Here is a 22,639-nt window from a genome sequence, read left to right on the forward strand (position 1 = left end):
AAAGTAAATTTAAACAACTAATTTGTGAGATACAGATTGTTTTGTGTTAATTGCTTCAAGATAAAATCACCTTTTTTTGGGGGGGGGGTGGTCATTCAGGTCTGAATTAAAGCTAAGCTGATGACAATGTTCAATTTAAGTTTGTTTAATGCTGATGAAAGACATTCATACAAAGCATCCTCTTTTTTTTCATATAACCCCATTCTTTGGTGGCAGCTGGGGTTGTGGCTCAGTGGTAGAGTACTTGCCTAGCACAGGCAAGGCCCTGGGTTTAATCCTCAGCACCACATAAATAAATAGAGGTTAAAAAAAGTATTCTTATGTGAACGATGCTAAATGTTTCTTCATATAAATTATCACTTTGAGGGGCTGGGGTTGCCTGTGAGGCACTGGGTTTGATCCCCAGCACCACATATAAATATAAAGGTACTGTGTCCATCTACAACTTCACATCACAGTAAACCCTTGGCAACTGAAACCGTGGAGACTGAAATGGTAGGTAAGAGGGGATGACTATATTCCCATTTCAGATGAAGAAAATGAGGTTACATAATATAGAAAAAGAACTATAAAGCAAAATGATTAATTACAGAGGGATATGATTGGCCTGGAAGGGTGAAGAATGGTCACAGACTATGTGGAGGAGTCTGGCCGAAATTTCTCACCTAGGCAGATAAGGGGATGAGCCCACAGGTCACCTGAGGCAGATGAGAGAGTTGGGTACCACAGATCCTCACCAGGTAGGTGTAAGGCTTGGGCTGTTTGTTCGTTTTGGTTTCTATGGTGCTGGGGATTGAACCCTGGGCCGCATACATGCTAGGTAAGCACTGAGATGTAGCCCTAGCCCAAGGCCTGGGCAAAGCCGACAAATCAGCCAGCCTCGAGTTCCAAGTTAGCAAGCTCTCATCACAGCCCAGACACAATAGCTACCAAGCAATGACTTCAGCAGTGGCTGCCAAGTTTGACTTTCCTGCGCTCACATCACTGACAATGAGTTGAGCACGGTCAGTCAATGCACATTGAAGGGCACTAGAGGCTTATCAGTGCCTACAGTGCTACACTACCTTGAAATGCTCATGTGTTGACCACGTTGGGCATAAACCACAGTCCCAGATCCTGGCACAGATGGTGCGTGTGTCAGCCAGTAAGTGCTTCCGGATGGTCAGCTGGTACTCATAAGAGGGAAGACCATCTCTATGATGGCCTGGACTGCTAGTTCCAGCAGGTGACCTAGGGCAGCAGGAGCCTGGAATAGGGATCCCCAGGATCATAGGCATCAACCTAGGGGAAAGACAACTCATAAGCTGACGGGAGTGACTTAGGAGTGCCCGGGCCCCGGAGGCAGTGGGTGGCAATGAAGCAAAGCCTGTCCCTCTGTTGGCCCATCACATCCCCAAAAGGCTTGACTGAGCTCCTGCGCAGTGCAATGAGCAACCTGCCAGCAAGAGATGCTGTGGCTAGGAAGAAAGGAGCTCTGTGCAACCCACAAACCCTCTGATGGCGCTCCAGAGGCAGGGACTGTGGAGGTGACTCCTGAACCTCTTGAATGCTTAGCCCTTCAGATGGCCAAGATCCTCTTAGTCTCTTCCCCCCCCCCCCCAATAACACCACTACACTTAATACGACATGGTGCTATCCCAGGTCTTTTTCAATGTTCCTTTTTCATTCATCCCAAAACCCCTTCCTGGGGGTCAGCCACTTTGAGGCAGATCCAAAGATCCAGCTCACAGTGCTCTTAAAGCTTGGCCATGTGTCCCAGCATCTTCTCTGGCCTCTGACCTCTGTCTCGCCTGAGATCCAGGTAGGTGCCCCTTGTTAAACTGCCAGGGTTAATGTATAGTCCACTTTCTGACCTCTTTACCAATTAGGGAAGGATCTTCATGCCATCCCTCTTTACTTCCCTGCTCCCGTGCTCTCTTTTCTGCTAAAAGAGACTAAGGTCTAACAATGTTTTAGTGCCACCAAGGATAGAGAGCCCTTTGGTTAATTTTTCTAAAGATAAGAAAGGGGCGTAACTCCAACGAGGGAAGAGAGGTAGCCGCTGGGAAGGTGGCCATGACTGGGAAGCAGTGGGCACCGCGGTGACGTCACTCCCAGCCCACAGCTTCTCCAGGTCGAGGCTTCTGAGGCAGGCTCCTCCAAGAGCATTTGTTCCTTCACAAGAACAGCATGTCTGGAAACCATAGTCAGACGAGGATGCTAGCCCTGACCTCAGGAGCCAGTGACTGGAGAACACACAGCCTGGTTTAAAATAAGGAGAGAGCAACCGCCGCTGCCATGAACGCTGCTGGGGATTGGAAAAGGAGTAGACATTAAACTGATGGCCAGTTTTCCAACCTCTGGCCTCTGAAGGCACCAACCCTACTCCACCTCAGTCGGTCATATGTGGGTGTTTCCAAAGGCACTTCAGAACCCAGCGTGGCTCAAGGTCTCCACAGAATTCCAGTTTTACCAGGGACCTGCCTCTCTGTACCTGCATCCTTGGCCCTTCTTCAAGCCACCTGTCCTCTTGTCACAGGACAGCTCACACCGTTCTATGCTCAGAAGCCTCTAGAGCTTTCCCTTTACCAGTCCAAGCAAGATCCCAGGTCCTCACTGACTGCCCACCCCACCGCCCCTCACCTTGACCTTGTCTCCTGCAACTGTCCACATAGGCCACCATGCAGTCCTCCCTGGCTAACCACCCAGGGCCTCCTGGGACGCCTGCTCCAAACCTCCAGGGATGCCCCACCTGGTCCCAATGCCTGTGCCTTACAAGTTGGATGGTGTAGTCCTCCTGGGGACAGCTGTCTTATCAGAACAGGGACGGACCATCTCCTTCTGCTCTAAGTGTGTCCCGTGGGGGCACACTGGATGCACACCTTGCAAGAGGCACAGCTTGCAAAGTGTTTCATGCAAAGCCTGCTCCCCGAGGTGCACAGTGCAGAGTGCTAAGCCTGTCCAGGCCTCAGTTTCCTCCCAGTGCACTGGATTAAACCCATCAGGTGCTTTCTCAGGTGTTTGCAGTTCTGACTGATGATGATTTTTATCAGTCAGAGCACAGTTTAGGGGCATAGCTTTGGGGTATTTTCGGTGTCACCCAATCAAGCCTGTGGCCAAATCACAACCTGCCAAGGAAGCGAGTGTCCCACAAGAACTGAAGGAGACACATCAGGCATGGTGACAGCAGGAGTGGTGTTCTTTCGCAGAGCTAATGGTCTTTAGCTGGTCTCGGAGGTCCCCTGAGTACCATATTGCTAATTAGGAGCAGTGTGGAGGGAGGCATCCTGTCCCCAGGGCTGCTGCTTCATGTTCTCTCATGACTCCTACTCTCTGTGGCTGGTGCCCGTCCTATTAGTGCACGCTGCTGTCCTTCTCTCTGACTGATGGGAATAAAGTGGGACAAAGGCAGCCCAAGGAGCCAGCAGTCCTGGGTCCCCAGGTAATGCCTCCAGCACCTTCCAGAACCGTGACACTGACTCAGAGCCCCGAACTTGACCCACTTTATTCCCTCAGCTCGTGCAAGGCACCAGGCCCGCATAAGGAGGACCAAACTCATCAAAAGCAGTTAGTGCAGCGTCTTGAGGGCTCCCACGCAAATCCATAAAGTGCACCCAAAACACCCACGTGTACTAGTCAAGCTCACTGAGGTAGGGATTTCTACCTGGGGCCAAACGGCCTATCAGAACACTTGACAAGGGCCAGGCCATATCTGTCTCCGCTCCCCAGCACATACTCCAGCATCCTAGTTACCCTTGCAGCCACTTAAACCCCTGCTCTAGCAGGCCTAGCTCCTGAGCTCAAGCATGTGCTAATAATACTGGGTTTGCCATCTCCATTTCCCCTCTAGAACCATCATCCACCTTCCTCCCCACACCCAGGTCCCAGGAGATGGGTCACTACAGACTCCATTGGGGTTTCTCTGGCTCTCTTTTAAGTTTGAGCCAGCAGGAAGCACCAGCAGAAGGTTCTAGGGAGGAGGAGACAGAAATCAGAGTATCCCCAACTCCCTCCCTGCTGGGCTGGGGTTAGGGATGCTGGGTTCCTCCACCCAGGGCCCCTCGCACTGAGGGGCTCCTCCTGCAGCACTGGGTTCCATGCAGCTGATAGAATGCCCCCCTCGCTGGAGCCTTCAGGTACAGGAGTGAACAGCCCAGGCCCTGACTCCCTCCAGGGTCCCCCAGCCCCCCCCCCCACATCTGTGTAAACAGCCCTGTCCCACACTCCCTTCAGCTTCCCTTTGGAGTGTGCCATCTGTTTCCTGCCGGGACCCTGACTGAGACAGATGTTTACATAAATACTGTGAGACTAAAGGATTTAGATCAATCCCAGAATTATTTCCCTAGTGAATACAATATTTTATAGAGGGCCTCATTTGTAAACTTATGAAAGAATTTTATAAATGAATATTTAAGAAATCCTTTCTCAGTATCTTTCCTCCCAGGAGGCTTTCAGGAAACTTAAAATCCCCTGGAACTCGAACTGCCTGGATTTTTGTTTTGGAATCAACACTCAACATTATTTAGTGACTGCAAATCCCACAAAGAACTAGAAAGGAATGTCTCCCCTGGACACTCAGAGCCCACTACAATTTGGCCCTGACCTGTCCCAGCCTCTTCCGTTATCGCCTTGCAGGCTGCACCTCTGCCATCCTAGGGCCCCGGGGTCTGCCTCTGCCCCTCCGTTTGTTCTGGACCCTTTGGCAGCATGCCCCCTCTAAACCATCCATCCCCCACTCCTCCCACAATTGAGTCCTAGTCTCTCTGCAAGCCCTAGTTCAAATCCCATCCCACCTCCCAGTCCCGCCTGATGTTCAGCTCTTCTCTACCTTCAATCCACCTCCTGTTCTTTTCCTTCTCTGAGTTTCCCGAGTATTTTAATTTATTTTTAAAAATTAGTATTTCATAACAGTGCTTTTCTAGGGGGTGTACAAGTGTATGAACTTTAACACATGAACACATTCGTGTGATTACTACCACTAACAAGAGACAAACCATTCCTTCAACCCTCAGACTCTTACACTATTCCCCGTAGAGCCATGAATGTGTACAGATGGAGAGAGGGGAGCTGACAGACTTATTATAAGGAAGTGGCTCCTGGGATTATGAAAGTAACAAATCCCCAGATAGGAGAGATGAGTCAGCAAACTGGGGACCCAGCAGATCAATGACAAAGTTCCAGTCCAACTCTCAAGGCCTGAGAATCAAAAGAAATGATAATGAAGTTCTCAGTCAAAGTCTTGAAGGTTCCAGACCCAAGAAGAGCAGATATTCCAGTTCAAATGCAAAAACAGGGTAAGACCCATGTCCCAGCTCTAGCATGCAGGCAGGAGGAAGTCTCACTCCAGGGAGAATCAGCCTTTGTGTTCTACCCAGACAGACGGGATGAGGCCCACATCCATAGGGAAAGACAGTCTGCTTTACTCACTTTATCAAATGAAACATTTATCTAACCCCAAAACGCACTCACGGAAATACTCAGAATATTGTTTAAGCAAATATCTGTGCAGACTGTGGCCTAGGCAAACTGATGTGTAAAATTAACTGTTTTAATCATATAAATCAAATCATAAAGTATGTGTGTTAGGGTCTTTCAGAGGAACAGAAATGATAGGCGAAAAATAACATTTATATTATATATGGATTATAAGAGATTATTATATTTGGCCTACACAATCAGAGGCTTGAGAGTCCCACAGTGGCCATCTGCAGGCTGGAGAGCTGTGGAAACCAGGAGCTGCTCCGTCCAGGAAGCAGGAAGCCTGGGAATGTTGAGAGCAGGAACCACGCCTGGCATTTTGCTAGAGGGAATGGTTGAAAGGTGACCCTGCTCTGGGATTAGGGCAGCTCTGGGATTAGGGTGGATCCTGGGGGGGGGTGGGAATAGGGTGGCTCAGGGATTAGGGCGGATCCTGCTGGGATTAGGGTGGATCCTGTTGCCTCAGGCGCCCCGCTACTTTGGAGTTCCCATTGAGCGGGGTTCCATGAGAATTGGCTCGCCCAGTGGAGGGAGTGTATTCCCAGGAAGTGTGTGTAGAGTGCCGGTGGGTGAGAGTTCGGGAATAAAGAGTTGCTGTTCGAACCTACAAGGCTTTGTGGCGGGGCTCGGTTACTTTGTACCCAGCCAGACTACGGAATCGGAACAACAGGAAGCAATGGTGCAGCCCCAGCCTGAGGCCAAGGGCCTGGAAGTATCCTGAAGGGTCACTGGTGCCAGTCACATTCAGAGATGGAAGCTCCGGAATCTGACGTCCACGAGTGATGGTAGCAGTGACCCTCCACACATTCCAGAAGAATCAGGTTTGGGCATGTGCCTCCCCTTCTTCACTTTTTTGCTCCATTGGGGTTCCAGCCTATTGGATTATGGTGCCCACTTCAAGGTGTGTCTTCTCTACTCAGGTCACTGACCTACGGCATCTCTGGAAACACCCTCACAATTCACCCAGAGGTGTGATTCCCAATCTTCTAGATATCACTCAATCTAGACTGCAGCCAAGGTTAACCATCACAGTACATAAACTTCCAAGGCTGACTTCTTTCATGTGATAAGATGCGTCTGAGATCCATTTGAGCGACTGTGCGCATGGATAGCTCATTCTCTCTCTCTTTTTTTTTAGAGTAGTATCAATTATGTAGACTCACCACAATGTTTATCCCTTCAGTTACTAAAAGATACTTCTGTTATTTCCAGTTTGGATTATGAATAGAGCTGCTATAAACATCCATGTAGGTTTCTGTGTAAACATACAGTTTTAATTTCTCTAGGGCAACCTAAAAGTGAGATGTGTGGACCACATGATAAGTGCATATTTAATTTTATCAGAAACTTTCACAAGGAGCCAAGTTTTCCAGAGTGCTCATGTCATTTTGGATTCTCACAGCACTGCATGAAAATTCTGAGTTCTTCACATCTGGAGTATTGGTACTATCAACAGTGTCCTTTTATGTTCATTTGTAGTAAGTACATAGGGATATCTCATCATGACTTTAATTTGCATTTCCCTAATAGTTAATGATGTTGAGCATCTTTTCATGTATTTCTTTGGATTCCATGTATCCTTTTTGGTGGGGTATCTGTTCAAGTCTTGTATCTATTTTCTAATTGGGTTTATTTATTTTCTTACTATTGAATTTTGAGAGTTCTTTATATATTCAGGTACAAAACATTTGTCAAATATGTGGTTTTCAAATATATTCTTCCAGTCCTTAGCTTATCTTTTCATTCTATTAATGATGTTTTCACAGACTAAATTTCTATTAATGAAATATATTCTACCCATCTTCTTTTATGGACTGAAAAAGTTGCCTTCTTAGTTTGTTGAAAAAAAAGTATTATGAGCAAATATTGAATTTTGTTCAAATGCTTTTTCTGTATTTTAGATACTATGTGATTTTTTTCCTCTTTAGACTATTAACACGGTGGTTTACTCTGATGAATTTTAAATATTGAGCTAGCTTTGCATTCCTAGGAAAAAAATTCCTCAACTCCACTTGAGCATGCTGTAATTGTCTTTGGTATACTACTGGATCTGATTTGCTAATATTTTCAGAGGCTTTTTACATCTGTTCTCATGAAGGTTTTGTTTTATAGTTCTCCCCCCCCAGCCCCCCATTTATGGTTTCATTTATCAAGATAATCTGTCTTTGTGAAATGACATGGCAAGTGTACCTCTCCTTTATTTTCTAAGAGATTGTGTCAAGTTTAAATATTTGTATTATTCACCAGTGAACTTTTAATGCTGAAGATTTATTTTTCAGGAGTGTTTTAAGCTATGAATTAAATTTCCTTAATAATTAAAAGTTCTTGCTATCTCTTATATCCTGGGTGAATCTGGGTAGTTTTGATGTTTGATATGTTTGAAGATTTAGTCCATTTCCTCTAAGCTGTGTGTTTGTCCCAGATGTGAGGTTTTGGTGGTTGTGTAACTAAGTTTTGTATACTACCTCTTTGCTCTCAGAATCTCTTGTTTTCTTCCTCCCCATCACTCAATTGTTCTGCTACCTCTTTTTTGGAGGAAAGGGTAGGTAATTTGGGTTGTTATCAGGTCCTCAGGATGTCTGGGTGAATGAATGTTAGCTGATAGTGTGGTACCCCAATAGACCTTGGGCCCTTAACAGCTTTAATGCCTAAACGTTTGTGGGTTTAGAATTAATCTAGTTTGTCCTTATTATCTTTATAATAGGGGAAATTCTCTTTCATTCCTAATATAAATGTGTTTCTCTACTCTCTGTCTTGCTAGATTCACAGCATTTGATGTTTCCTCTCTCTTTTTTGCATTGTGGCAATGTTGTACCCAAGTGCCATGGAAGCCCTCCTCCCTCCCCAGGTCCTTTTCAGGACCTAGGATGAGCCCACACACACACAGTTGAGTGGATGATCTTTTTCTTTAAGTAAGACAAGTCCCCACGCGCATGTGTCCTCTCTGGGGCAGGTCCCACTTCCTAGGCTGGCTTTTGATGGCACCTCCAGAGTTGCCTCATCCCCCTGGGTAGAAGCAGCCACTGCTGGCTCCTAGGGGAGCTCACTGCTTCTTTCCACCACCCCCGCCCACTCCTCCCATAGGAGTTCACAAGTGTGATGGTCAACCACAGTCTTTAGCTCCTCCTTATGCTAGCAATGCAGACTCCCACCCCCTCTGTTTTGGTATTGCATGCCCCCACCCCTTATTTATTAAGTCTGGAAAGAAAGGGCAGCTCCTATGTAGGCCTCTGGGTTTTCTGTCTTTTTCTGAGTTCTTCTGGACTCTCATTCTCTCCTCCCACCTCTCTCTCTGAAGGATGAGGGGTCTGTTCTGGTCTTACCACAAGAGCAAATACTCCCTTGCTTACTTCAGTGACTTGCTATTGCTCCCTTACATTGACCTGACTTCAGCCTGTTAGTGACAGAATACAGAGAACCCAACCTCGAGTCATGGGACCTAGAAGAAAGGAGAAGAGGTTAGACTGCCTTGCCTCCATCTCTAGAATCTACCCCTAGGCCAAAACAAAAAACAAAACAAAACAACAACAACAAAAAAAACGACTCTAAGTGATCCTGTCAACACAGGGCTTTGGAACAGAGAGTCTCCTAGGTCCTGGAGCACATGTGTGTCACTCCATGCATATAGCTGAGCCTTAGCATCCTCAGGGGTGGTGCCAGGACTCCTGCAGACACCAAGGGACACTAGAGCTCCCTATAAAACAACACAGTGTTGCATATAACCTACCCAGTTCTCCCCCAGACTTTACATCACTCTAGATGACTCATGATACCCGCCCAGTGTACATGCTGGGTAAACAGCTGTTACCCAGCACTGTTTATGGAATGATGGCAAAGGGAACGCCTGTTGTGCTCAGCACAGAAGCGATTTTTTTTAATATTCTCTATTTCAGTTGGCTGATTCCATAATGCAGAACCCATGGATGAGGGGGCTGGGTGCACAGGTGCTTCTCAGGGTGTGTTGGGGGGAGGCTGACAGGAAAATTCTTGGAGACTTGGGTGCTGAGTGCCTGGCCTTCACTGCCAGATTCCACAGGGCTGGGCGTAGTGACGGTGGAGAGGCCACATGGAGACACCAGGATCTGGGGAGAGACTATGACACGGATGCTCAGCAGACAGAAAGACAAATGCAGCCCTGGTAACAGGCTCCCTGGCATAATTAAAAACCGAGCCTGTTCAGCTAGAGAAGAATTCATCTGAAAATACTTTGGGGGCTTCCAGGGGTTGACTGCATCTATTAAGCAGGCTTTCTGGCCACCAAGCCTATAAATATTGATTTCTAGATAATGTTGAGATCTTCCAAAAGCAATAGCATACGCTAGATCAAGGCCCAGAGTCTCAGACTCTGACCCCATCCTTGTCCATCCCACCAGCAGGTGCCAAATCCTAAGCCTGTTCACACCAGCAAACCACAGACAGTTCAGCCATCCCCCAAATCCTGTTGATCATGAGAGCTGTCATAGAATGGTCAACAAAATCCACAAGCATTTAAATCACTTCTCATCTTAAACTCCATTCAGCATGTCTGAAGGGGAGAGATTAAGTTAAAAGTGAAGGGATAGTCTTGGAAAGCCTCCCTACTGTGCCCTTTCCAAAGACTTAATCAAGATTTATTAAGTTTTAATTACATGTGGAGCGCATAGCTGGATTCTCTGATGAATACAAAACAAGTAACAGGCATGGTCAACCTTGAGAGCATCCTCTCTGTGTAAGGACAATTAGGCTTGGGACAGCACTTAAATCCAGATCTCCCACTTACTGTGAAATTCAGGCCCTAGATTTGTGGACAAATGAGTAAAAAATCTAGGGCTCAAAGAAAAATCTATGAAACTGTAGTAATCACCGTCACTGTTCTGTGAGGGATAAAGTGGTAACTGTGTGAAAGCTATTAACACAGCGTTGGTGCAGGCTGGGCGCCTGGTCGATGTTGGGTGATCCGTGGCTACATGGATGAAGACTTGCACTGCTGAGCTTACTATCTAGTTGGAAAACCGAGAAAAATAGAAGTAAAACCACAAGAAAAGATGATTAGAGTTTGCACTGACAGTCACATGAACTACATACTTGCAAAATGAGTAGAATGGAGGAGAACAGCATGATTCAGGAAGCACATTTGCCTAAGACACTTGTGGAGAAAGGAAAACTCAATGGGGCCTGAAAAACAGGCATGTCTTGGATCAGTGGGTACAGCAAGAGAGAAGCAGCAGCAGGCAGAAGAACTACTGTGAACAGAAACACAAGGCAACCAGGAAGGGTGGGACAGCATCCACCTCTGTCCACTCGCAAGCCTTGCATGGCCATCACAACTAGATCCTTAGTGAGACCTCTGCACTCTTGGCCTCTAGCTACAAGCCGAGCCCCAGGCCTCATCACGCTCACATGGCCCGTACCCGAGACCCCACATTGGCCTTTCCCTCAATCCCTCTTCAGAATCTCCAGCAGAGCCAGAGCCTCAAGGCAGAACATCCACAGGCATCCACATTCGAGCAACCGGGCTTCCTCCACCTCAATGTCTGATGTTCTCCAAGGGAAAGGTTGCCCTTTCTCCTCTTCAGTATGGGTAAGGCCAATCCGCCAAGAGAGATGACACCTAAAGAGAGGAAGTAACTTGCTAAAGATCACAAAGCTGGAAATGATGAAGTCAGAATCTGAATTCAGCCTCCACTGGCTCAAAGGCCTGCTCTGAAAGTGTTAAATGCTGAGACTGATTAAGTGGGAAGAAGTAAGTTCTATTGTAAATCCCTCTTCTACCTACATCCATGCAAGCTGGAGTGGTGATTTGTAAGATATGAAGGGCAAATAAATAAATGAAAATTTTGTGCAAATGGAAACGCAGAGAGGTGTGGAGGGAAAGAATTTGATACACACAAGAGGTTTGGTGAAAGGGTTGTGTGATATCGTTACTTAATGTTATTACCATTCATTACTGATGCTTCACAGCCCTAAATTTTATATTTATGTGTGGCTTTTTGAAAACAGTCTCTTTTTTATATGAAAGTCATGCTGACAAAACAAGATTGATTAAAGTTTCTAATTATCTGTCATCACAGCATGATCAGTGGAAAATGAAATGCATTTTCTTGTTTCTTCCAGAAAAAATTGAGAGCTAACTAATGCAAGACACAAAGCTCTGCTGGTTCACTCTAGGCTCAGTAAAATCCTGCATAGCAGGACAATAAAAATGGGTGAGCAAAGTCACACAGCCCCCAGCCATGCTAGTTTTCCACTGAAAAGACAATCAACTAAGGACAAAAGTAAAGACCCCAAATTGAGTGAAATTCCATGTGAGTAGATTATTTACAGCAATGCTAGCTGCTATAACAAATACCTTAAATTACCAGTGGCTTAACACAAAATAAATGTAATTCTTATGCAAGCAAGGCAAATTCAGGTGTTCCTGGTAGGTCAGAAGCCTTCCACCAAGTGACTCAGGGATTCAGTCTCCTGACTGGTGGGTCAGCCCATCCTCTCAGGACCCAGAGTCTTCTCAATCCATCCAGAGAATGGGCAAGGGACGGTGGAAAGGTTCCCCACTTTTTAATCTCTCTAGTCTTTAAGGGGAACTTTACTCAATGGTTCTTTGGCAGGAATCAGTCACATAGACATTAGCAGTACTAGGTAACCATGTCCCAGTAAAATTCTCTTCTCTGGAAGAGCACAGACTTTTGGTGGACAGTTGGGGATGATGTCACCATTGCTTCTTTTGGCCACCAGTATCTGTGTGCACCTTCTTTCCCACACAGAATATACTCCCGCTGTCATCAGGAGAGACAACCCAGAGTCTTACTGGATATTGCTCCCAGTGCAACCAGAACAGAATGATGACAGCTGGTTTAGAACCATTGTCAGTGATGTGCACTGTGGTATGGTAAGTTTTTCATTTAACAAAAGAAGTCACCTGCCCTCCTTACCCCTTAATGCACCTAGTGTTGTGGAAGTGGCAACAGAGAACCACAAAAACCAGAAATAACAAAAAGCACCTCCCTTCTTATTTTTGCTACAGGGAAACTCAGCATAACACTGGTAACATCCTGTCTAACTTCTCCCCCTGGAGCTGAGGGCTTCGAGGTATTTAGTATGCCTTCCAAGTTATTATAGACAACATGTATTTTTTTTCCTTTCTTTTCTAAAATGTTCATTTTTAGTGTGTGCATGTGCATGCAGTACTGGTGACAGAGCCCAGGCCTCATACATGCTAGGCAAGTACCCTCCCACTGAGTTACACCATCAGTCCTTTTTAATTTGTTTTGAGACAGGGTCTTGCTAAATTGCCCAGGTTGGTCTCAAACTTGTGAACCTCCTTCCTCATCCTCCCAAGTAGCTGTGATTACAGGCATGTGCCACCATATGAGACCCCTATTACAGACAACAGCTTTTTAGTTGGCAAATTGTAATTGTAAATTTATGGGAGAAAAAGTGATGTCGTGGCCTATGTCTATGGTGTGGGTGACTGAACCACAACACGCCACATACCCATGCCCTCCAATCCTTGCCCCTCCTCATGCCTACCTGAGCCTTCCGCCTTCACAGCCTCTGTGCACCACCTTTCTGTTCTCTGATTCTCAGAGTTTGATCTCCTGGATCCTCCATGTAAGGAGAACACACCGCCATAGTCTTTCTGTGCCCAGCTTATTTCAGTCAGCATAGTGCCCCCCCCCAGAGTCCTTCCTGTCTTTGCTGGGTCCATGTGTGCCCACCAAATAACACAGGTCTGCACTTTTCAGCCTCCATGGTCAGCATCCTAACAACCTGACCCCCCAACCCTGCCAGGTTGTGCGCCAGGCTCCTCCTAAAGGAAGCACTCCCCGTCAGGTACCTGCAGAAGCAAGCCTGCTTCCACTCTAATGACTCCCAACTGTGTCCCCAGTTGATAGAAAAATAAAGTCATTCTAGAGATGCTCTGTGTATTGGCAGGCTAAATTTAAAGACTGTTGCACAGTGATTTTTATTACTTCTTAAAAACAAGGAACAATGAAACTGTAAGTGTATGGTTTTGTACTTTCATATGCATCCAGGACTGATTATCAACAAATGTGATCCACTTGGTCAAACATCCCAGGCTACATGGGTCCCTATCTTCCCTTCAGAGTAGTCTCATACAGCCACTATTTGCATTCTAACTATGTCCCTGCCCAAAACCCATGTTTAGCACCTGCAGGACTCTTTTGACTTTCTTCACTGTGGCAAAGCTTACAATGGATGATCAGAGTACCGTGTGGGTCAAGAATATGGTACTGTGAATACTGCTGCAGTGGGCACAGAAGTGCGGGTGTCCCTTTGATGCAATGGCCTCATTTCTGTGGCTATGCACCCAGTAGTGGGGCTGCTTAGTTAGATGGCACATCGGCTTTCCATCTTTTGAGGAACCTCCATGCTGTGTCCACAGTGGCTCTACTAACTGACATCCCACCAATAATAGCATGTGCAAGAGCTACCTTCCTCCACACCCTTGCTAGCACCCATTACTTTTGCCACTCTAACCAGGGGGAGATGGGATCTCATTGTGATCTTGCATATCCCTGATGACTGGTGAAGGAGAATATTTTTATATACTTGTTGGTCATTTGTTTGACTTATTTTGAGAAGTGTCTATTCAGATCATTTGCCCATTTTTTAATTGGATTTGGGATTTTTGTTGTTGAGTTAAATTTATAAACACTTCAATGGGGTACATTTCATCAGAGACACACAGATAATCTGTGCATAAGGATCACAAATAGTGTGTTAGAAAAACAAGCATCCCCGTGGGAACTTGGGGAGATATACATTTATCATTTCATAAGAAGGATTTAAAGAATGGTATAATATATACTTGTAAACTCTCACCCAGTCTAAGAAAGACAGCCTTTATTTTAGTTAACTTTTTCACCTAAAATGCCCTACAAGAATAATGTAAAGGAGAAAAGTGTATTTGGGACTCACAGTTTCAGAAGTCTCCGTCCATGGTCAGCCGACTCCACTGCTCTGGCCTGAGGTGAATCAGAACGTCATGGGGGAAGTGCCCAGAAGAGAAAAGCTGCTCAGCTTGTGGTGTGGTCGGAAGGGGGAGAAGGGTTACAAGGAAGATGTACCCTTCCAGGGCAGCCCCCAGTGATGCACCTCCTCCAGTTACACCCCACCTGTCCAGTTACCACCCAGTTAGCCCATTCAAACCATGATAGACTGATTGGGTTACAGCTCTTACAATCCTTTTACCTCTGAGTATTCCTGCATTAACAGCAACTTCTGGGGGACATCTCATGTCCAAACCATAACAGCCTGCCACTTGAATTTGAAGGTCCCCCTCCCTCCTGTCCAGCATCATACCCACCTCAGGGTCAGTAACGCTGTCCACCTGGGGTTTACCTTTCTCAGTTATCTCTATACATCTCTGCACTCTAACTACATAGGTATTAAAGTGATACATAGCATCATCTTGTTTCTTCTTGAAACTTAAATGACACACTGTAGCCATCCTTGTGCGACTTCTTTCATTAATTCTTGTATTTGTAAGACTTACCCACTTTGACACAGGTAGCTATAGTTCATCCATTTTTAACTTTCCTGGGGTGAGCCACTGTGTGAATACATCTTTTCATTGACATATTGATCCATCTGTTTTCCTGCTGTTGGATATTCAGTTTCTTTCCAAGATGTCACAATTGTAACCCTATCTGCCCTGACCATTTTTGCACTGGCCCCCTTATGCCCTCTGTGTACTTTAGGAGTCTGGTGTGTGTTCTGCTTATCCAACCAGGGACAAGACCTGTGCTCTAGCTTAGCAGTTCTCAAAATGTGGCCCCCGGGCCAGCAGACCTACCAAGCTCGGGAAAAGAAAGGCACTTTACGAGGCCTACCCCAGATTTACTAAATCAGAAACTGAGTGGAGGTGGTTCCAGGGCTGGGCAGCCATATTTTAAGCTTCCCATTTTTTTGGAAGACTGATGTGCACTGACATTTGAGAAGTACTGTTCTAGTCTAGTGTAATGAGGCCCCTTGTTTTACATGCCTTAAAACCCAGATCAAAGTTTCCAAAATATCTGTGCAACAGGCTGCAACTCTCAAACAAATGCAGAAGCTCCCACTGACTGCTTCAAAGCACCCTGAATTTTAATGAAATACAGCAAGGTGTGAAGAAGAGCTTTGAAAATCATAAAGCAGATACAAATTAGTGATAATGAATGTGGCAAGTTTGTTTTAAAGCATAGTTGTGTTACATTATAGGTCATGACTTGTGCATCTGAAGACAACAGCTGGAGAACAGAGACACCAGGGCATAAAGTCGTCCTTGTCAAGTGTTAAAAAAAAAATCAAAAAGCATCTGAGGCATTAAATATGTTTCTGAACGGGCTTCACTGTCATCACCCACATGGCTCTGAATTGTTTTCTTCTGTGTTCTTGGTTTGGGCTGTCTGAACTCCTTAAAATTCCTTGCTCTTGAAACAAACAAACAAATAAACAGAAAGGTAAATCTCAGAGCTTGCTGATAAGGTCTGGCAGCTCCCTGGAGTAAGGCAGAGCAATGAGTCAGACACCAGGGAAGGGCACCTGCATTGTGAGTAGCAGAAGGTCAATGTGCCAGGTCAACGTGCCAGGCATGGCCTGGTGCCAAGGAGCTCAGCAATTTCTCACAATTCAGAAGACACCTGATGCCGTGGTCTTCCATGGAACTGGAGTGTCCCAGTACAAATGATAAGCACAGCTTCAGGCCATATTACCAGAACACGGATAGAGAAATCCAAGGCTTGACAATAATTTTCATGTGGGAATAGGGACTGGTCAAAGGACCAGGCAGGATCTGTCAAGAGTAAAGAAGTCTCCCATTTCTGCTAAGGGACTAGGGTTGCTAAAAGGACCAGAGATAAGGAAGGTCAAGTCTAGACGAGTGGATGGGGGAATCGAGCACAGGAATTCCACTAGCATAGGAGGGATGGTGTGACTCTGGATCAAGCAGGAACCAGGGAGGTGACCGGGAGCATCCCTGAAAGGGTCAAAGCTTCTAGAAGACAGCTCCAAAGCAAGTCCTTGGAGGGAAGATGTTAGGTCAGGAATGTGTGCAGGTGGGAACATTACCAAGGACAGACAGGAGAAGAAGGCAGACCATGGGAAATGAGGAGGGAGCAACAGAGGAGAGAGGAGGCAAAATAGTCAGACCCCGGATCCATTGGCCTCAGCTCCTTTCCCAGGGGACTCATTAATAGAGTGGTCCAAAGCCCCTCCCTCAGGGACCAGGGAAATGGAGAGGGCCTGGCTAATGGGCCTCCAGAGCTCAGGTTCCAGGGAAGGACTGGAGCCAGAGAAGAGGTACTCCATGTCCCATCAGGCTGATCAAGCTGGGGGCAGCCGGTCAGAGCAGGAGCCAGGCTCAGACCACAGTGCATCACTGTGCAAGGTGACTGCAGGAAGCCTGGAGCAGACACAGGATGGGAATGGGAGGGGGTGGGCAAGCTGAGAATGAGAAGCCAGAAAGACCACTGCCAAAGCCAGAGTCCTCAAGGTGAGAGCCAGACAGGACAGATACTATCCTCTGGAGACATGCACTCAATGTGGAAGGAAGGAATGGCTGCGTGATAAACATCCAGGGCTCAGTGACAGGAGAGAATAGAGAGTCTTATAAGTCTTCCTGCCCTGCAGGCTGACTGTGGCTCTCAAGTAATCCAGATATTGGACCTAGAAAATTGGATACTGCTGGGAAGTCTGACAAGACTAGAAATGCCAGGGCATCTTTCTCTGAGCCCTAAATAAACAAAGGTCTAACTGGCAAAGCAGGCTCTCGTCATTTGCAAGGCTAATTTATGCAAATCAACGAGGGGCCAGAGGTAGATTTTATTACCCAACCCTCAGCCACTTTCCACCACGACTGCACCAGAATCTTTGGGCTGCTCTGTTTGTTGAACTGAACTGAACTCACAGAAGCTGAATGTGTGTGGAGAACTCTGAGTGCCAGGTCATGTGCTCAGCCTCAGGGAGAACAAGGATGAGTCAGAACTAGCCCCTCACCTGGAGGAGCAGGGCACTGAGCAGGAGAGACGAGTTCCACGTAGAGCACTCCCAGTTCATTCACCTGGTCAACCAGGAAGCATTTACAGGAATGTTGGTCTTCTTCCCACCCCCACACGTAAGGAGCTCAAAACAATTTCACCAAAATGCCACACAGACATTTGAAAGCAGGGCAATTGCAAAAGGCATATTTATTTCTACTCTGGAAGTTAGTGAAACCTTTTTGCTTAAGAACAAAACTGATCATTAAGTTGAGCGCATTATAAACTAGATTTGGTTAATGAAATACTAAGAGAGCATCTAACAATTGCATTTTTACCCTGCGCCCTGGACTGGCCCTGGCCCTGGCCCTCTAATCTTCTCCATGACTCAGACTTAGGTTATAAATGTAGGCCCAGAAATGGGAAGACGTTTTGTTCCCTGGGGGGAGAAAAACAAAAGTTTGTTTTGTCAATTCACAGCATTATCTTTAGTGTAGTTCTCTAAAAGCATGCTTAAATTAAAGAGCAATTCTGTGTGGCATTAAGCCAATGGGTATGTGATGGCTGACATGCATTTGCTTCCCATACACATTGCCTAGGTCTCTTGTAGCTATGACAAGAAGCCATGTGAGAACCAAACTGTGTGTCTGGGGCCATTGAGTAGCTGTGATCCCATGACTCTCACCTTCATTTCACAGTGAAACGAGGACATCTCAAACAGGCAGAAATGATGCACACCCTGGGGTCAGATTTCTGTGCTTCCAAATCCTACAACTGGCTGTCCCCTTGATTCTGAAGGGTGATGTATCCAATAAGTGCAGAGCTGCCCTGAGCAAGGCAGGGTGCACTCCAGCAGACAAACAGAGCCCAGGGTGGGTAAGGATCAGCTTCCTGAAGTTGCTATAACAAATAACCACAAGCTCTACATCAAAAACAGAAGAAGTTTATTCAGTCTGGGTTCTGGAGGCCACAAGTCCCCAGCAGTGTCACCGAGCAGTGTCAGGTTACTTGCTCACTCTGGAGGCTCTAGAGGAAGACTGCTCTTCTCTCCCAGCTCTGACAGTGGTGGGCTTCTCTTGTCCTGTGTCTGGGTGGCTCCAGTCCCTGCCTCCACCTTCGTGGCATCTTCTCCTCTATGTCGACTCTCCCTCTGCTTCTCTCCGGTAAGAATGCACGTGTCCACATCTGACCCAATGAGACACTCTGAGATCCTCTCAAGATCTTCAGCCACATCTGCAAAGACCCAATTTCTCAATGAGGAAGGAGTTACAGTTTTGGGTTGGTGAGTCTGACAACCATGGGCACCCATATTCTGCCTGTCACTAGGGTCCCCTTTGAGATGAGGCTGATGTTGGGACTTCACCAGAAGTCAAGACTCTTGCTTGGCTTCTTCGCTTTCTCTGCCCTGCTTCTGCTGCACCATCATCACTTTCCCCTGGGTGCACATCCTCAGTCAATCATCTCCTGTCTCCAAATTAATTTGGGGGCAACACAACCTAAGACAGTCTCACAGAAGAGGAGGATAATAAATTTATCTTGTGTTGTTTTAAGCCATCAAATTGGTTGTGATTGGTTACAGCAGCAATTTGAAATAAATACACCTGGAGCATAGTTTACTGCAGGGTTTATTGTTCCTTCTCCATGTTGACTGTAGAAAGCCTCAGAAGAATATAAACTCTGGGGTAGTTTTTGGTCTGGTGCATCTGGGTGAGGCTGCAGTAGCTCAAGGATAATCAGCTGAAGAAGTTATGGGTTCTAGGGGTCAGGAAGGAAGCTCACAAAACTAAGAGGAAGCCACACAACCAAAACAGGGCTGCAGGCAGAGCGCCAATGTCACTGGCTACAGGTGCTTCTCCCCGCACCCCCAGGGCCCAGGTCTGCCTGACCATAGAAAGCTCAGCACTGTAGGACTCAGCACCTGTGTCCCCAGCATCAGGATACTCCATGTCAAATGCACCTGCTTTGTGGTATACGTTGTGTTTCACAACAGCTTGTACCAGGCTGGGCTCCTGCCATATCTCCAGACTGTCCTGTTTCAGGACCAGAAAATGTCACACCTTGGACTCATTTTCAAGGTACTGTATCAAAATACCATAACCTGGTGGCTTAAACAACAGAAATGTACTGCCTTCAGTTCTGGAGGCTGGATATCCAAGACCATGTGTTGGCAAAAGTGGTGTCTTCTGAGGACCATGAGGAAGAACAGGCTCCATTCTCCCATTTTTTGAAGTCTCTCCCTCAGCTTCAGACAGCTCCTGGCAATCGTTAGTGTTCCTGAGCTTGCAGACTCTGGCTTCATCTTCACACAGGGCTCTCCCATGCTTCCGACCCCAGGGTGGGCGTCATTTCTGCCTGTTTTCATAAGGCCCCCATGGGGTTGTAGCAGGCACCATCCTACTCCAGCGAGACTCCACCTTTACCATTCCGTTGGCAACCAGCCTGTTCTCAAATATGTTCACCTTCTGGGTGTTGGGGCCAGAATTCAACCTATAGATTTGGAGGTTATATGACCTAACAGAAGAGGGCCCAAGGGTTTGTTCTCCTGGCATATCTCCTTGGTGCTCTCCATCTTGGTTTTTGTCCTCCCCAGCTCTGGACACTCTGCCTGTCCTTCTGACTTGGGGAAGCCCTGCCATTTGGGGTGGGGTACACAGGTGCAAACTGCTTCCCTGGCCTGCCACCAACAGACTATGGCCTTCCCCTTGGGTGCCTTTTTCTGATATTGACCTGGAAAGCGTCTCAGCACTTGACAGCCATCAAGCCAGAACGGTGTAGACATCTGGTAAGTAATCATTCAGTAAATTAACTGATGAACCACCGTCCAACAGGTGGGACACACCTCCAGCTTCTGACCTACCCAGTCTGCCACAGGGAGATGCCTCTAAGATGCACTCAGCTACATCCTCAAACACAACATGACCCCACAGTGAGACCCTGGAACTATGGCTAATAATCCATAATTTTGTAACTCCCACCCTGCATACTCAGGTTACATGATGTGGCAAAGAAAGAAACACACATGGCTTTCTGATAAGCCAATAAAGAAATAAACTCACACCAGGTCCCCAACTGTTGCAAATATTCCAGTTAAGGAAAACAGACCCTGTCTCCTCAAAGTTTCCAAGGTTGGAGGTGGAAATAAACAGGAGAAAATAGCTGATTTTCTCCATGAATCATAGAAATAGACATGCCTGTAATCCCAGCTTCCCAGCAAGCTGAGGCAGGAGAGTCACAAGTTCAAGACCAGCCTGGGCAACTTAACAAGACCCTGTCTCAAAATAATATTTTTAAAAAGGGCTTGGGTGTTGCTCAGTGTTAGAGACCTTGCTTTGCATGCAGAAGACCCTGGGTTCTACATACTGCAAAATATCGAGCAAGAAATCCTCTGATGCAGGTCCCTGCTGTGGAAGAGAAGGACACAGAGATGTGCTCTAGGTGCCAGCACTCCTGGAGAAGGTGTTCAGAGGCAGACTCCCTGGGATCTTCATTCTCTTATTCAATGAACTGAATGAGCCACCAGGACTTGGAACTCTAATGGGCAAAGCACTCAGGAAAAGGATGACAGGTACTGCCAGGTACTACACCAAGAGGGAAGAGAAGTAATCCAGGGTAAAAAAAAAAAAAAAAACAGTGCTAACAGGTAGATCTCTCTGAATTCTCATGCGTTCCCTCTGCCACCCTCTGCCCCAGAATGGACTCTGAAACACAATGCTCTGGAAGTCCATGGGTGAGCACATCCCATTACTCAAGCTCCCCAAACTGGATGCTTGTCGGATTAGAGCCAGCCCCCACCACTGGGCATTCCTAGTTTCAGGTTGCTGAGTTTTTGGTTCATAAAAAGATACTGAGAAAAATTATTCCAGGACCTCAGAAGGGTTCCCCAGGACTCTTAGGAATTGACCAAAACTTAAAAAAAAACATTCTAAGATAAAATGAAGTCAAGAGCTATTCCTGAAAGGAGCCCAGAAGATTGAGAGTTCAGGGGAGTGAGGATTTGGGGAAGTCTTCACAAGCCATGCTTTGAAGAATGGCTCTTTTTGGGTGGTAGTGGAATGTCACAAAGGACACATCTTAAGAAAATAAATGGCACTGTGTAGGGGAAGGATGGGGCAGAAAGAAGACGATTCGAAGATGAGTCAGGAAGTGTCAAAAATACAGAGGAAGCGGGGCTGTGTCTTAGCTCTTGGCTTGTCCATGAGCCACACCTTACACACAAAACTACAGAAGTGCAACACCCTCCATATGCAGCATTCTCCCTGAGCACTCCACCTGAGCCTCTCCTCATACCTGATTCCAGTCACTCCTCTGAGCCAACCGTGGGACCGTCCCCAGGCTCCTGCCTTGTTGTGATGCATGCCTCCAACCTCAGCAGTTCTTCATAAAAATTCGAATTAATTGGCCTCAATCTGCCTTGGAAATGTCCCTCCTGGTTTAACTTGGCCCCAAGGCTAGGCTCTCTAGACCCACCCAAGTGAGGAGCAGTCCTCTGGGGCCACACCAAGCCCAGCTGCTGCCCGTCTTCATATTCTCCCCAGTCCCTGCCTTCAATGGTTGTCCCTGCAGCTCACATTCTAAAGGCTCATTATCTGCGGTTTTTAATAGAGATGCAAATCTAGATTATACAAAGCAGGGGTAAAAATAGAATGCCTCGGCCTATGGAATAAAGCAGGGAGTGTGTGTGTGTGTGTGTGTGTGTGTGTGTACGCGCGCGTGCGCACACACACGCTAGTCTGTGAAATGCCTGTTTGTAAACTAGAGTCCTTCAAGCTGTGAATCATACTGGCCTAGAAATGGCACCCCTTTTCTGTGATAGCGGGATAGGGTCAGTGGATAGGGCTGTCACGAGCCTGTTGAGGAGCTGCAGCCCTGCAGGGCGAAGCACATGGTCACTTCCACCTGTCACTAATTTCCCTGGTGAGCAGCAGCCCTCTTAATCGGGAAAGACCTTGGAAGGTTCAGCTTTTTCTCTCCAGATTCAGATGAGCTCAGGGTGGCTGCAGAGCATGACAGGAGCACCAGCCAGCCAGCCTGCTGCTCCTGCCTGAGCATGGGTCACTGAATCTGAGTTCAATGTTCCTTGGTCCGAAGAGAAGTGTCTGGCTCTCTTTTTTTCCCTTTTCCCCTCTCCCTAAAGAGCGGTGTGATCACTTTATGCCAAGCCACTCAAGGATAATTCAGACTGTCAGGCAACCCTTGTGCTTGCCCATTATCTGACTGTTCTG

General features: G+C 46.7%; 1 long non-coding RNA gene across 3 annotated transcripts in view; it reads right to left on the reverse strand.

Moving 5' to 3' along the window:
* Window positions 1-9,320: 9,320 nt before the first annotated feature.
* Window positions 9,321-22,639, reverse strand: part of LOC308657997 — a 31,905-nt gene continuing 18,586 nt past the window's right edge. For 2 of the 3 annotated variants that reach the window (XR_014024119.1, XR_014024120.1), the window contains exons 2-3: window positions 10,848-11,047; window positions 9,321-9,550 (exon numbers count right to left, since the gene is read on the reverse strand). This is a non-coding gene — a long non-coding RNA (uncharacterized lncRNA). Of the gene's footprint in view, window positions 9,551-10,847; window positions 11,048-14,379; window positions 14,453-22,639 lie in introns of those variants that run through there. The other variant, XR_014024121.1, reaches the window with a different exon arrangement.

The sequence above is a fragment of the Spermophilus citellus genome (assembly GCF_964194105.1).
Source record: "Spermophilus citellus genome assembly, chromosome: 10".
Classification (NCBI taxonomy): domain Eukaryota; kingdom Metazoa; phylum Chordata; class Mammalia; order Rodentia; family Sciuridae; genus Spermophilus; species Spermophilus citellus.